This window comes from Saccostrea echinata, unplaced genomic scaffold (assembly GCF_033153115.1).
Source record: "Saccostrea echinata isolate AGI-Se365-2 ecotype Australia unplaced genomic scaffold, CSIRO_AGI_Sech_v1 ptg000002l, whole genome shotgun sequence".
NCBI lineage: Eukaryota > Metazoa > Mollusca > Bivalvia > Ostreida > Ostreidae > Saccostrea > Saccostrea echinata.
In genome coordinates, this window is record NW_026889751.1 from 20,319,294 (window position 1) to 20,330,345 (window position 11,052).

The 11,052-nt window shown below is 32.3% G+C and overlaps 1 protein-coding gene across 5 annotated transcripts in view; it reads right to left on the minus strand.

Moving 5' to 3' along the window:
• LOC133174100 (neurexin-1-like) overlaps nt 1-3,792 on the minus strand; it is a 58,488-nt gene extending 54,696 nt beyond the window's left edge. For all 5 annotated transcript variants that reach the window (XM_061309151.1, XM_061309156.1, XM_061309164.1 and 2 more), the window contains exons 1-2: nt 3,694-3,792; nt 453-658 (exon numbers count right to left, since the gene is read on the minus strand). The gene's annotated coding sequence lies outside the window, so the exon portion shown is untranslated. The remainder of the gene's footprint in view (nt 1-452; nt 659-3,693) is intronic.
• Nucleotides 3,793-11,052: the final 7,260 nt, after the last annotated feature.

Below are 11,052 nucleotides of genomic sequence, written 5' to 3' on the forward strand. Positions count from 1 at the left end.
TTTTACTTATACATGTAGACAGTATAAATTGAATTTAGAAACCATTCCATACCATATATGACCCTGACCTTTATTGCTTTAAGTTTTCACCTTATATGAATTTATGACCTTGACCTTTGGACTTCAAAATCAAAAGGATCTTCTCTGAGCGATAGGGAGAAAGACAGACAGATAGACTGAGCCAAAGTAATATCTCTCCCTTATAGTAAAACAGGGGAATGTAAAAAGAAGAAATTAAATGTATTTATTTAATAACAGTGGAATAAAATAAAGTATATCCCTTGGCTCTTGTTGTTTGAAAAAAAAACATGCATGAAATTTGTCAAAAGTATATATAGAAATTGTTAACAAATCCTAAGTGTGAATTCTATTTGTGGAACCAGGTCCAAAATTTACAGCACCTACATGTATCATCCCAGAATTTTTGCAGAGATCTGTGGGCAGATGCTTACCCTTTGCTGTGTTCAATCAAGAAATGTCCGATTTTCTATTGATCCTAACGTTCCGTTACTTTGAAGCTTTCCTTAGTGCGAGATGTCAGATTCATCTGGGCTTTTGGTTTATTAGATTCTCTATAGAAATAAAGGATATGCCATCTTCCAGCACATTGTCAGCTTCCTCTAATGGTGTAAGCAAGGCGCATTATCTTGTTTGTGACCTGCAATGCAATCAGTAAGTGTATATTAACGTATTATCAAAGACTGGTCCAAAAATCTTACTTAAGAAATGTGTGAAACCAGAGACCAAAGAGATTTAAATTTACTAGTCCACTAGAAAAGACTTCATAAATCTAATTAGAGAAGCCTATGCAAAAGTGATGTTCACACATATAATGTGTTAATATGAATTCCTACTGTTGTTCAAGTGTGAACTGAAGAGAAAAACTATGAGCGCTCCTGTACAGTAATGAGCGCTATATGATTACAGAAGCTTGAAAATACATAATCAAAGTGTTCGATCAGTATTAGTGAGAAAAGTCTTGAATCTACAGAAGACACTTTATGACACCTTAAGTTAAATCTAATATCACTTCTAAACACCTTAAGTTAATTTAATATCACTTCTAAAATAAAAAATTTCAAGCATAGCTAGACCATGATTATTAATTAATAAAAAAGGCATATTAAACTGGTATCCCCTTCTCCTGAATTACGGTAAATAAATCATACAAATTTCAATGGACTTCAATATCTCTTTGGGAATTGCGGGTCTTCAGGAGAGAAATATCGTTTCACCATAAAAACTCCCACTTCTCTCACATTTCTTGGCCTGACTTCATATTAAACAATGCGATAAGGTTACACACACCCACCTAAGTTTTTTAATCCATGCATTCTGACATATATGGTACTCTTAATCTAATAACTGTGTAGCATTTAGTAGTCTGTCCTTTATCATTATCTGAATGCTTCTTGACAAATGTACTCGACTGAATTATTAACAGAATATATTGTTGTTATAAATTCAAATATCACACCTCAGTGCTCCGAGTCACACTTACTATCAGGTCGCTAAAAGGCGACCCAAAAACTTTTTTGGTCGCAATTTCAGAATTTCTGGTCTCAATCAAAAGATATTTAACTCGCGATGTATATGTACATGCATGTATAATGTCTTTTTTAAATCAATTTAAGATTACTTATTACTGTGATTTACTGGGCTGAAAGAACCACTTATTATGAAATATTATTACATAGAACCACACATATGGTTGTATACAGAAGAACACAAGTGATTTATCTTAGAATTAACATTAAATCCAATAAAATTCCTACAATTTGACTGATGTGTGCATCAGGTAGAAACTTTGAAATAGGACTTTGTCATCTATTTTTCATGTTTTTCACGTACCTATAAACATATAATAAACAGTTGATTTTAAAATCATCAAAACATGGTGATATGCAAGCATTATTGACCAATGCTCCTTTAATAAGTTGGGTTTTAAGAAGTCTACGACATTTGGCAGCCGATCATGCAGTCACAACATTATGTAATCTCAGTCTTTGCGACGCTTTACAAAATTTTATAGGGTACAAAACACAGTTTTATGTATGACGTTATCATGACGTTCCTAAATGAGGGACATGCTAAAGTGACCCCCATAAAGAAATATGAAGGCTTGTTACATAGACATCTACATATCAATTGAAAGATAAAATGGTGAATTTTATAAATATAAAAATATTCTGCATTCATAACTTACTAATAAGGTGTATTTGACACATGAATCATGAGGGGAATAGGGAAGTTTATATGTCTAATCATAGTTACACCTATGCATTTTTAGCTCCCTTTAATCACAAACAATGCAGGAATCAGAAAATATAAGTGCTATGCATTTCACAGAACAAGTCCTTATAGGTTCCTTTTTGTTGTACTTTTAGGGTACATTTTCAAGTTTTATAAAGAGCTACTTTACCTGCTATTCAAATCATGCAATGTGATCTGCATGTGTGAAAAATGGGAGTTTTTAGTTATAAATTCTCCCACTATTAAAAAGTCACACAAAAATTAATTCCCAAAAAATATTTGTATACTTTTTTCATTAATCTTAAGATAAGACTCTACTTTATGCAAATAAAAATTAAAAAGCTGCAATTTTCATGTACATTGCATAAAAATAGCAGGAAATCCACAAGATGAAGCTCTGCGATTCAGTTATATGTTAACTGAAAGGTGACTAGAAGTCTACTAAAAGGTGAATGAATGGCAGAGCTCTGCCATTCAGTGACTTTTTCAGACCTTTTCAGTGACCATTCGGTTGACTGAATAGCATAGGTTCATCCTGTGATCCCTACCTCTGAGAAACCCCCCCTGGATTTTATATGAAACTGTGTTTAGCTACCTTAGGAATGTCTTCAAACATTTTCTTGATAGCGAATCTTGGAAAAAAATAATCTCGATCCTAATCATAAAAAAATGGATCATTGCTGGCCCATATTTTCTCAGTAGTGAAAATGCAAGTTCTATTCGCAAAATAAATTTTTGGGTTGCAAATGCGACCATTTTAGTCACAATTTGGAGCACTGTCACCTTGCTAGTATTATAATTTTTCATGTTTTTCTTTTTTTTTTTTTAAGTATGATAAAATCTCAGTGGTAATCATGGTAATCCAAAAAATATATGAAACAATTTATCATAATTCACTAATGACATAGATTGTATTTAAGATTCCACAGTTGTACCTTTTATATGAACATACATGTATACTGGTCAATCACTAATATGACATCGCAAAAATAACTTAATTATTTGTGAAAAAAATTTATATAATCATTTACAATATTTAGTAGTAAAAGAATCTTGATGAACATATGCATTAATAAATGGACATTTTTACACAATTTTATCACACAGATAATTTTTCACAATTCATTAATTAATGTGCATTCTTCCTGTATGACAACTAGCTGTGCAGTGCTAATTAATGTACAATAATCATCCAATGCTTAATTAGATAACCAACAAATTCTCCCATTAAAAATTATTAATTTTCATACCTATACATCTTTTTTTTTAGAGTATCCATTATAAACCATTAAGCAACCTAAATACTGCATATAACTGGATCACAATAGAGCTAATATAATTGAGAGTATCCTTTCTAATCTGTGAAAAATGACTGAGAAGCCACAGCAAAATGATTCCAAACTCAGCAACGACATGTAGAGAGAATAATGTCAATCTTACCAATCAGTGCCGAGTTTAAGCCTTCCCCAATCAATGACACAGCATCGCTGAATCAGACACTATTTACTACAAGGAAAAACAATGTTGATGGCAGTGGTCCACGATTGGATGATTCAGAGGATAGCAGAGAGGGGCCTATTGACCAGTGCAGAGCCTGCATCACAGTGTAGATATTGTCCTACCACAGTGCCACTTCTAAGCGAGGTGGTAAGCATGTGTAGAGAGAGAGAGAGAGAGAGTCAGGAGGAAATTTTTGCCAATACCATTACTGTATATACCAAGAATAAATCAGGTATTGGAAACTCACTTAATCTTGCATAAACAGTCGGCATTATCAATCAGGCATCAAGAGGTGACGTATAAGACTCCAGGCTGGCCCTCACTCAATTCCACCTGTCTAACGGGGAGAGTTCCATGAAATACCTCCATCTGACGATTAATTGTTAATTAAACAAAACTCACTGCTCAAAATCACCTGCTTTAGAGTATTCTAAAACTAATCAATACAGATTCTCCAATGTGTCTTATATATACCAGACGTAACAGCGCAGTTTCAGTGATAAAGATGTATATGACAGCAACAAGAAACTTCAATATTTCTTTGTCAATTCTACTCTGATGTTAATTCTACAGTGATGCTGAGTCAAATATTCTCAGATTTCCAGAGGATTATGTCAACCCTATCACATTTTGTCACCCAGTTCATCATTCTGTAAGCCTTAGACTATAATTAAATCCCCACATGAAAAATCCACTGCACTTAATCCTAGCCTGCCCTAATGAGAATCTGAGTGACATTAAATATTTCAGATGAAATCGGGAATGATCTTTTTTTTTAATGATTAAACTCAGCTTTCAGTACATAATATCAACTAAGATCATGTACATATTTTTCTAATGAGACTCTTCACTATATATATGAACTTCAATCAAATTATATCTATTTAGTGTATTAGTACACTAACAATTAAACAACATGAAAAAAGTTGAGTTGGTTTTCGAGCATTAAATTAATATACATCATGTGCCCTTTTAAAAGTAAAGTTGTGGGGTGCCTCTGGGTGTCTTGAACCATGGTTCCTCAACTGATGCTTATCACTGCTTAGTCAGGTTTAATTCTGTATAGAATGCAAAAAGCTATGTGCTTTTATATTCATTGTGGTGATATTTATGTCTGTGTATAACTTTCTTAATACTAATTTATTTTACTGTAGACTAGTGAGATAAAAGTCTGACTTCAAAATAAAAAATTAAAATGTTAATTTTCAAAAAAAATTCAAATACTGAAATGTTACAGCTAGGCTAAGCACTCTGCAAGTGCATTTTAATAATTAACAAACTCTTTTAGTACCTTCAGAAACAAAAGCAAAACCCTTAACATGGCACACATTTTCATTACCAATTCTGTCTGATTACAGGCTTGGAACAATTGACCAAGATCTTTCAGATAATTACATGTAACTGCACTGATGTCGCAATTTAATGTGCAATTTTTACTATCAACAGTTCCAGCACAATGGAAGCATTATGGCATTTTAATGCATATTGATTAAAGCTAGCACTCAAAAAGGTAAAAATAAAGAGTAAATATTTTATCTTACACTCCAAAAACTTGGGTAGGAATGAAAGTATTTACACAATAAAAGTTATATCAGAGCTAAACCATGGAGATTCAAATCTGTATGTTGCATCTTCTTCATAAATAATAAAAGCAGCAATTTTCAACTCAAAGGAGTGTTTTTAAGGTTCTTTGATTTTTAATTTGATCCAGGGATTAAAACAAATTCTTCCTTTAATTATCACTGCATGAGCTAGGCTTAATTACCGAGATTTGTCAGCTAAAAGTCTACACGAGGAAAATTTAGCTTTAAGTATTAAGACTGTTAATATATCTTTTTTTACTTAGAAATTAAAACTGCCAATTTTCTAAGACTAACATTTCTTTCATTTCCAAGATTTTTTTTTATGTGTGTGAATTAAGGCTTAGAATTTGCATCTTCTGTCATGAGTCCATTTATTCAGGACAAAATCAGTTTGATTAATTCTCTTGCTTTTCACATGACAATTTTTTGAAACTGGATTTGAAAGATTTTTTTTTTATTATTTTTGTTGTTGAAATGATTACCTTTGAAAAAAAAAAGCTACAGAGAAAAAAAGTAAAGCATTTCATCTCATTGCAATACATTTATAGCAGATACAACCCCCTCCACTTCACTTCTGATTGAAAAGCACTCTGTAAAATTATTTGTCCTTCCACAAACTTTACCAAGTTTACAAATATGTGGGAACAATTCACATCGATATCTGTGCTATTATAGAGAATTCTGTCATATTTAAACAAGACAGAAAAAGCAATTGTTAAACCGCTATCTGACTGTGACTCGAGATGGATTAGATTCTATAAAAATACAACATTGATCAGAGCTTCCCACACAAACTTTAATTCAATACAACATACCCATACATTAATTTTATACTGACTTCACCACCCAGTGTAATGTGTACATTCTTAATTTGAATAAAATTTATGAAAATTAATGAGTCAATGTGCTTTAAATTAAATTACAGATTTTCATTTTCATGAAAGATTAGAAATGATTCATATTTCCATGTAAGCACAAAGAAATTTGTGAAACATGCATGGAGAAAAGAAAAATTCAATCTTGAAATGCTAAATGTGCAAAGAAATCTATGATTTTTCACGAGGGGGAAAAAATTTAAATCTATAACATTTGTTGATGCATGTATCATCTTCATCAATACTGTAAAATAAAAAATCTCAAAACTGAAAGTGGAAAGACTCCCTTAGGATTGGTATAAAGTGGGAGTCGCCAATAATTCAAGGACATGACAGAAACTTTATTCCTTTCTTTTTTCTCTCATTCTGCAGTCAGCTCTTTTTTCTCTCATTCTGCAGTCAGCGTACAATTATATGCAATTCATGCAAAACAATCTATCAGGCCTAACGAAAAACAATACCAAGGGGATGCTGGTATGTACAAAAACAAATTTACTGGTGGATGTCGATAGAAAACTTGTCTTGAAGACTATTGTCAGATCTAAGAATTAAGTTTTTGTCATGCAATGCACGTCTCGGAATTCCTCAGAACAGAGACGGGCTATAAAGCCCCGCAAACAAGCCCGCGTAGTCCGGAGTGAAGACACCGTATTGATCAGAACGAAGACAAGAAAAGGAATTTACAGAGTTCAGTCAGGCAACATAGTCTTTGATACCACAACTCATTGGGAAATAGTGTACATTCCAGGCAATTACAGCTGGATTATTTTAAGTCAACCTACAACACACTCAATCATGCAATGGTTTAATTAAAACATTCTTTAGTATAATGAACATAGAATTATAGTATATCAATATTCTTTTTTTATGCTTATACATGTATTTTGCACAACTATGGGTTAATTAGTTGGTAAGTGGAGGTTCTGTATATAAGGACTTGTACTAATATTAACACATTGGTACACAGTAGAGTCATCAATAATTACTTAAATCCATGCAGCAAATTCAATTTTGACCTGAAATGACATTTAATTCATACAGGTTCATAGAAACTTTTTGTCAATTGCTAAAATAAAAAAAAAACAGGTAGGTCTTATATAGCTGTTTCATGCTCATTATTTTTTTTTTTTTACATTTAATTTTTTTAATTTTTGGTTCTTTGCTTCTTCTGTTTCTCTGTACTGCTGAACTTAATTTGCTACTAATACTAATAACCTCTGAAATATAATTATGGCAAAATCTATAACACAGTGACACCTCTAGATCCCTGACACTTTATCAACTGCAGCAATTATTTAATATTTAAACGGTGATAATTTACCCATTGTGAAAACTGATCCAAAGCCTCTCTAGCTAGTACTGGTTTGTAACACATATACTTAATCCTACTGGACCTCTAATTTACTTCTAAAAATTGTACCTAAAGAAAAACTACAGGGCAAAAGACAGGTGTGTTCCTCAGGTGTTAATGACCCTGGCATGATTAATGATGACCAATAGATACTGTGGAAGGACTAGATGCCAAGGGACCCGCTATCACTTGATTTACCTCACTCCCACCTATCATTATAGCATCCATTATTGATGAGGATGCTGTGTTTTACTAGATATATACAGACCAGCAATACATCAAGTGAATATCAAATTAAAAAAGCACAGTTTTATAAAGCAGAAATAGACAAAGATGGAGAAATAAGGAATTTAATTACCACTCTCAGATCCATAAATGTTAATGATTTTGACTTAATTATTTGTTCTTTTTTGGTTCTTTAAGATTAAGATGAACTGAACTTTTGCTTTTAATTGGATCATAAAGATCTATATATTTTTTCATTGATTTTTTTTTTTTTATCTAACACAAAATTGTCCAAAGCTTTAGATAACTCAGGATGATCACTTACACAGATAAACATTGACATTCAGTAATTTAGCGTACTCTTACTATATAGCTTAATTCATATTCAAGTAATATAAGGCATTCTAAGGTAACAATGAACATCAACATTTTTGGCATGTTAGCTTTAATAAACTAGGGCTAAGAAGCTATAACATTGTACTATTAAATGTGAGCATCATGATCAAAGACCAAAGAAAAATTCTATAGTGCTTAAATTACACAAGCATTCTTTACAACAGAAATAGAAATCTAAGTGAATCTTATCAATGACTCAATCTTGTGAAAAATAGTTTTAATATGCATAAAACAATGATAGGCAAACCTCGAACTCAGATTGTTGTAAAAAATAATGATAAAACAATTAAATGGCAAACCTTATGCACATCTGATGCTTTTAACTTTTTAGTAGCAATTGATATTTTCTTGTGAATTTATCCTCTGATAAAAAAAAAACACCTCGTTCTAAGAGACTTTTTGTATGTTCGAAGAAAGTAAGGGTCTTGTGTAAGATGTCATCACAGATAACTTGTGTGATGATTATCAGAACCTGCTGTCATCACCCATAAACATAAAACGCCCCTAATGTCTTTAAGAGTCTGTCGAGATAAGATTCCGGGGAATCAATCCAACACTTGTCATGCTATATAGAACTGTGCTGTTTTCACCATTAGAAAAGATTACCGAGTGTGCCTGTTTATCCATTCAAACTTACAACAAAGCCCCTTCTCTCCTTAGGACATAACACCTTGCCGTCTTGGGTTTTTGGGATTTCAGACATAAATCGCACATTTTTGTCAGCATTTACAGTACATTAAAGGATATTTTTTGTCTGACATAAAATGGATACGAAGGCAAAAATCACCATAGAAATCAACAGAGGAAAAACAGAAAATAATTTCACAAATTAAGGAAAGCACTTGGGAAAACACATATTTCTTAAATTGGAAATGCCTGAACATGCAAAGAAAATGAAACTTTATTTCCCCCTACTATAGTGCACCCAGAGTCTATCAAAGGCTTTTTCTGTCTGATGCACTGTTTGGACTCTGTATAAACAATTGTTTTGATGTTCTTATAATGAAAAACAACTGCAGTACATTGCACTGATATATTGCTTATTTATGGCTCTGACCATAAACTTCAAAGTTTATAAACAGACCTTGAAAGTGCAAGGTCACCTAGAGCAGGGCCAAAATAGGAATTATATATCTTTGAGTACCTTTTTCACTTCCTTAAAGAGTGAATGCTTGACGGGGAACTTCTATGAAGTGCACATTAAATAAAAATGATCTGAAATTGTTAACTGGAAAGAAAATAATTGACAACTTCATTAGATTTCCAAATCCATTCTCAGATAAATTTATGGTCATTTATTATTCAAATTTTAATAGAAATCACCCAATCAAAGGACCTAGAGTGTAATTTTTTTTAACAAGCCTCAATTTTAAATTTTAGCTTGTGGTAGTCCTTGTCCCATATGGCAAACCGACCACAAAGGTTACCAACACTTTACATATGGTCTATGCTACACTGTGTACTTGAAACTTTGGTGATTACATCATCCAATACACTGTGAAAACAAGATGTGTTTGAGAAACACCGATGCCCCCATATGACAGCTTTTGGCAAAGGTTGAAGTTTCTCAAATGCAAGTCAAACTCCAAGGTCAAGGGATGAAAAATGTTGTTACCCAAAAAAGGACTTATGTCAATGAATGAATATACCTGTGAAAAATGAGAGCACTAACCATTCAAAAGTTATGACCAAGGTTTAAGTTTTTTAAATGTTGGTCAAACTTGAAGGTCAAGACCAAAAAGTCAAATTAAAGGTATCCAGCGGAAGGCCTTGTCAAAAGAAATACACATGTGAAATATTAAAGCCCTAACACAAATCGTTTAAAAGTTATGGACAAGGTTAAGTTTTTGAAAAGTACGTCAAAGTCTAAGGTCAAGGTCAAAATTGCTGTTATCCAAAGGAAGGCCTTGTCACATGGAATAAACTTGTGAAATATGAAGGCCCTAGTGCTTACTGTTCAAAAGTTATGTTCAATGTTAAATTTTTTTTAAAGTGGGTCAAACTCAAGGGTCAAGGTCAAAAGGTTAAAATACTTACATCCGTAGAAAGGTCTTGTCACAATGAATATAAGTGTGAAGTATGAAAGCCCTAGCACCAACTGTTCAAAATTAAAGTTATGGCCATTGTTAAAGTTGGGTAAATTCTTCCAAAATTGAGTCATACTCCAAGGTCAAGAGGTCAAATAGATGGTACCCAAAGAAAGGCCTTGTCACATGGAATACAAAGGTGAAAAATGAGAGCCATAGCTTCAACAAATCAAAAGTTATGGGCAATATTAAATGTTTCTGCGGACAAACAGACAGACAGACAGACAGATAGGGCAAAAACTACATGTATATATCCCTGAATCTTTGATTACAGGGGCATAAAAAACAATGATAAAATAAATTAATGGACATGCAGACTTTTATTTTTAAAACAGAATATCCTGACTGTAATTTAGAAGAATGTTTATAATCAGTAAAAATTGATATTTTTGCTATTTCAAATTTTACACAGAAATTAGAAAAATATAATACCATTAACAAACCTTAAAGTTTATTTTTTCTGGAGAAAAGAAAAAAAATTTTCTCACCTATGGTTATACATGTACTGTATAGATTGAAAATTCAACATTTTAATTTTTAGGAATTTCAAATTTATATTGCTGGCACTTTAAAAGTATACATGAAATTAACCAATTCTTCATTCTTTTATGAAAAATGTGAAAAAATAAAAATAATCCCAGAAATGATTTCACAATATGTTCAACAACACAAGACTCCTATGTAGATCTATGGTGTTTGATGGAAATCTTACACCCACTGCCTGACCTGCCTTCAATCTTATAATATTGATTGACTATACCACCTGATGTAAGCCTCTATAG